Raw genomic sequence first — 5618 nt, forward strand, 5'->3', positions numbered from 1 at the left:
AATTAAAAAATAATGAAAAAGAAAAATAACAAAAAGTATAGGATATGAAAAATAATATAAATAATAAATACACAATATATTATTACATACTACACGTTTTATAAATATATATAATATACATAATATAAACATCTATAATGTACATAATCATGATATTTCAATGAAATGTATTATTATTTATAACATTACATAATAAATAATAAATTATTTTATATATAACTTTCTATACTTAATATATATAATAAATATAATAGTATAATAAACATAATACATGATGTATAATGTACATAATATAAAAGCTGAATTGTAATGATTAATGTAAATATCAGAATCACAAAGATAAAAAATATTGAAATAGAGCCTGAACGAAAGGCTGTTTTGGTTCGGTCTGGTTGCTGGCAGGGCTCTCGCAGGTGTGCTCGGGGGTCTTTTGGGCCATTTATTCCGGAGGCTGTTCGGAAGGGCATTTCTGGGCACGTTCGTTTATGGCTCCGCTCCGCGCCGCCGCGCGGCAGTGCTGCCACCCTGTGGGCAGAGAGCGGTAGTGCAGCTTCCCCCCCGCCCGGCCCGCCCGATCTGTGCGGCAATGCTGCCACCGTGTGGACAAACAGCGGTAGTGCAGCTGTCCCTCCCGCCCGTCCCGCCTGATCTGTGCGGCAATGCTGCCACCCTGTGGGCAAAGAGCGGTAGTGCAGCTGTCCCCCACGACCGTCCCGCCGGAGCCGTGCGGCAGTGCTGCCACCCTGTGGGCAAAGAGCGGTAGTGCAGCTGTCCCCCCCCGCCCGTCCCCGACGCGCGTGGCAGCCCCGCATTGTGAGCTCGGGGGCGGCGCTGCCGCCCGCCCGCCCGCAGGTCGGGGTCGAAAGGGAGGGAAAAAGGCAAGGAGCCCGGGCGCGTGGCAGCCGGCTGCCTGCGCGCGCCACCCGGACCCCGGAGCCGTCCGGGCGCGATTTTCCGCGGCGTCTGCGGGTGTGCGGACACGGGATGGGGGCGCAGCGGCGCCGCGGGCGGCAGTCCATTGAGTCAGGCGCTTGTGTGAGCGGCCGAGGGGGCATTTTAGTGGGTTCCACTACCAAGATGGCGGCGAGACGCGAGGCGCCTGACCTTCTAAAAAGGGCAACCAAAAGGGCGGGAAAAATAAGGACCCTATAGGTGTTTATCCAGCTGCCTGCACAAAACCCCGACTACGGCGCCGCCCGGGGGCAATTTTCCGCGGCGTTTCCAGGTGTGGGGACACGGGCCGTGTGCTCAGTCGCGCCGCGTCCGCGTTCAGATTCGTTGATTTAGTCAGGCGTCTGCGTAAACACCTGGCGGAGGCCTATGCCGAGCCGCAAAGAACATGGCGGCCGGGACGGAAGTGGCCTCAGGAGCAACCAAGATGGCGGCAAGGGTAAGCGGAAGTCACACGTCGCCCCTCACAAAATGGCGCCGAAGCGCGAGGCGCCCGACCTTCCAAAAAAGGCGGCCAAAAGGGCGGGAAAAAATAAGGACCCTATAGGCATTTAGCCAGACGCCTGCACAAAAACCCCGACTACGGCGCTGCCCGGGCGCAATTTTCCGCGGCGTTTCCAGGTGTGCCGACACGGGCCGTGTGCTCAGTCGCGACGCGCTTGCGTTCGGATTCGTGGATTTAGTCAGGCGTCTGTGTAAACACCTGGCGGAGGCCTATGCCGAGCCACAAAGAACATGGCGGCCGGGACGGAAGTGGCCTCAGGAGCAACCAAGATGGCGGCAAGGAAAAGCGGAAGTCACGCGTCGCCCCTCACAAAATGGCGCCGAGGCGCGAGGCGCCCGACCTTCCAAAAAGGGCGGCCAAAAGGGCGGGAAAAATAAGGACCCTGTAGGCGTTTACGCAGATGCCTTTACAAAAACCCCGACTACAGCGCCGCCCGGGTGCAATTTTCCGCGGCGTTTCCAGGTGTGCAGACACCGGCCATGTGCTCATCCGCGCCGCCTCCGGGTTCGGATTCGTGGATTTAGTCAGGCGTCTGTATAAACACCTGCCGGGGGCCTTAGCGATGCCGCAAAAAAGATGCCGGCGGGACCGGAAGTGGCCTCAGACGCAACCAAGATGGCGGCAAGGAAGGGCGGAATGCTCGTGGGGCTCATCGCGGCCGAAAATCACCGAGTGCAGCTCACACCCTGCAATGGCAAAAGCTGTTTTATTAAAACTCAGCCGAGAATTTTCCTCTTATTTCCAGGTCACAGGATATACTGAGCCTGAGAGGGATCCTAAAATCTGACTCTCAAGCAGACGGACCGTTTGAGAATCGAACTCAGCACCTTGGCATTACCCAGACTCTGCTCCAAGCAGCTGAACCAATCTCTGCATTATGGGGATGGACCTCCATAGGATGGCAACGCTTGGCCCCACTAAGGTAAGTGCAGTGCCGCCTTCTCTGCCAAAGCTGCTTCACACAGCAGCCCCTGGAATGGCTCGAGGGCAGAACTGGCTGGCAGGTCACGACAGCACAAAGCTCTTCCAGTGACGCTGATTTCCTGTCCTTTCCAGGATTTACTCAACAGCTGCCGTAAAAGTACTTACACAAAGTCTCTTTCTGGGCGGAAAGGAGCAGGACAAGTCCTGAGGCTTCCCTTCTTCCACGGCCAAAGTTCTGGAGAGAGGCAGGGCCGGTCCCACCCGCACAGGGGCGTTTCCTGCAGGTGAGTGTTGCCGGGCCAAACTGATGGCAGCTGCTGAGGCCGGGGCTGCTTTTCTGGCCGGAGGCCTCGGTGCCCCCCCGTGCCGCCTGCAGTGTCCCTCGGGGTTTCCTGCAGGTGTCCCGGGTGCCCGGAGGCGCAGGGAGGAAGGAGGCCGGCAGCCCCAGCGGGGCCAGCAGCCCTGGGATGATGTGCAGGGGAGGAGCTGTGCCTGCGGGGCCCCGCCCGTGGCAGCGGCGGCCAAACGCAGGGCCCGGGGCCGGGCTCGGGGCTGGCACGGACACGGCCCCGGGGCTGCCGCGGCTCCTCGGCCAGGGGCTGCTCCCACCGGGCACGGGGAGATGCTGCAGCCCGGACAGAGGCACCCACAGCCCAAGAGCTCCCCAGGGAACAGCTGGCATTGCCCGGGAACGGCGGCTCGGGCTGTCTGCAGAGGGGCTCAGACAGCAATTCCCACCTCCCGGAGCTCCCACACAGTTGCCAGGGATGTCCTGGCCACCCCAAATCCCCTCCCTTTCAGCCTGAGGACATCACCCATCGGCAGCATTAAAGCCAAGGTGCTCCTCCCTCACAGAAATTAAATCCAGAGCAACGGCCCTCGGAGATGCCTCAAAATCAAAGGTTTGAGTGGGATGGAGTTTCGTTTGGATGAAGTCTGGACTTTTCCAGGGAGCCAGCCGGAGTGCAGAAGTGATGGAAAGCTTTTGCAGGTGGGTCCCACTGGAGGTGTGCTGAAGGCAGGGATGGGCATCCCTTGCCTGAGGGAAAGGCACTTGCAGAGGCCACTGCTGGGGCTCGGAAAGGAGCTGAGCTCCTGCAGGGAGCTGTGTCCTCCCGAGGGCACAGGGGCTGCCTCAGCACAGGCCGGCCAGTGCCTTCTCCTGCTCTGAAACATCACCTGGAGCCCGAGCTCAGGGGGTGGCTGAATTCCAGGGAAATCTGACAGGTGACCCCCAGGGGATGAGGGTTAGAATTAACCAAATCTATGGAATAGAAACCTATCCTGTCCCTATCCTGCTGTGCTTCCTTGGAAGCTCTGCTAGTTCCTGACACGTCTGGCATTCAAGCAGCAGCTCTGCGTGGGAATATCCATGCTCTGTGAGGCACTGTGAGGTTATTGCAGCAGGAACTGAGCAGGGAATTCGGGGCCGTGGGTATAATTCATCTAAACTAGCAAAGGTGACAGTGAACCCCAAATCTGGGCACCACACAGAGAACAATCTTTGTGCTGCCCTGTCAGCTCAAGCCCCTGGGCTGGGAAGTTTTGGGAGTCAAACATATGGAATGATAGAAGTCACAGCAACTGGTGTCACCCCGAGGGACAGTCCAAGTCCCAGACAATTCCTCTGCAGTCCCCTGGGGGGGAAAACACCCTCTGTCTGCCAGGAGCCCTGACTCTGCTTCTCCTATCAGCTGTGTTGGGCTTTAAGAACTTGAAATAACTTTGAAGCCAAAGAAATCACCTTTTCCTTCTGGTTTGATTGTGTTTTTTTGTTGTTTTTTTTTTTTTTTCTTTCAGGTGCTGGACTTGCTTCTGTGGATGTGTGCTGAGCTCTGGCTGCAGGGGACTGTCAGGCCTGAATGGCTGTGAGTTTGTGTTCTTCTCGCTGGGGAAGCAGAAATAATTATTAATTAGACTGCAGAAATGTTTTCAGAAACCTTTCCCCTTTCCTGCCCTTTGCTGGTGGATCTTCTCTTTCTGCCTTTGACTTTACAAAGCTGTTCCCTGATGTCAATTCCCCTGCCTGAATTCCTTGCAGCTCCTAGCTGGGAAAAACTGGGATGATGTCCTAGGGATGTTCTTAGGGGAGGACAGAGGTGAGATTTTTGCCTGTATTTTTCTAATATTTTCTAAAATTTCAGGGAGCTGCTCCTGCTCCTGCTCCTGCCCCTAATCCTGCTGCTGCTGCACAAGTGGAGCCTTGTCAGCGAAGACCTGCATCTGCAGGAGGCCCCGCAGGCCCTGGCTGGGAAGTGCCAAAACAAAGAAGTGATCAGTAAGTGCTGAACTGCTTCCAGGAGGGCATATTTTGTTGCAGCCGTTACAGACCAACCGTGTGGTGCTGGTGACTTTGTGTGAGTTGCTTTATTAAAGCCAATCGTTGGTAAGGGTTTTGAGCCTGCCTTGGAGAGCACTTGGAGCTCTGGGTGCCCTGGCTTTCCCCTAGGTGGCCCTGGGGGCGCCCCGGCTGTCCCCTAGGTGTCCCTGGGGTGCTCTGGCTGTCCCTGGGGTTGCCCTGGCTGTCCCCTAGGTGTCCCTGGAGTGCCCTGGCTGTCCCCTAGGTGTCCCTTGGGGTCCACGGGCTGTCCACTAGGTGTCCCTTGGGGGGACCTGACTGTCCCTGGGATGCCCTGGCTGTCCCCTAGGTGTCCCTTGGGGTCCACGGGCTGTCCACCAGGTGTCCCTTGGGGGGACCTGACTGTCCCTGGGATGCCCTGGCTGTCCCCTAGGTGTCCCTGGGGGTGCCCTGGCTGTCCCCTAGTTGTCCCGGGGGTGCCCTGGCTGTCTCTTAGGTGTCCCTGGGGGTGCCCTGGCTGTCCCCTAGGTGTCCCAGGGCTGCCCTGGCTGTCTTTTAGGTGTCCCTGGGGGTGCCCTGACTGTCCCCTAGGGGTACCTTGTCTGTCCCTGGGGGGGCCCTGGCTGTCTTCCTAGGTGTCCCTGGGGGGCCCTGGCTGTCCCCTAGATGTCCTTGGGGTGCCTTGCTGTCCCCAAGGCGTCCCTGGGGTGCCCTGGCTGTCCCTGGGGTTGCCTTCCCTGTCCCCTAGGTGTCCCTGGGGTGCCCTGGCTGTCCCCTCGGTGTCCCTGGGGGTGCCCTGGGTGTCCCCTAGGTGTCCCTGGGGGTGCCCTGGGTGTCCCTGGGGTGCCCTGGGGGTGCCCTGGCTGTCCCGTAGGTGTCCCAGGGCTGCCCTGGCTGTCCCATAGGTGTCCCTGGGGGTGCCCTGGCTGTTCCTTAGGT

General features: G+C 57.8%; 1 long non-coding RNA gene across 2 annotated transcripts; it reads left to right on the top strand.

Annotated features, from left to right (window-relative positions):
- Positions 1-2313: 2313 nt before the first annotated feature.
- LOC136305990 (uncharacterized) lies at positions 2314-4448 on the top strand. Of its 2 annotated transcripts, none has more exons than XR_010725473.1 (4): positions 2314-2378; positions 2513-2664; positions 2779-3371; positions 4181-4448. It is a non-coding gene; the product is annotated as an uncharacterized lncRNA (long non-coding RNA). The 2 variants fall into 2 exon arrangements; XR_010725474.1 differs by having other exon boundaries at positions 3236-3371.
- Positions 4449-5618: the final 1170 nt, after the last annotated feature.

This window comes from Chamaea fasciata, unplaced genomic scaffold, assembly GCF_029207755.1.
Source record: "Chamaea fasciata isolate MVZ Bird 193981 ecotype frontalis unplaced genomic scaffold, bChaFas1.0.hap1 SCAF_869, whole genome shotgun sequence".
NCBI classification, from domain to species: Eukaryota; Metazoa; Chordata; class Aves; order Passeriformes; family Sylviidae; genus Chamaea; species Chamaea fasciata.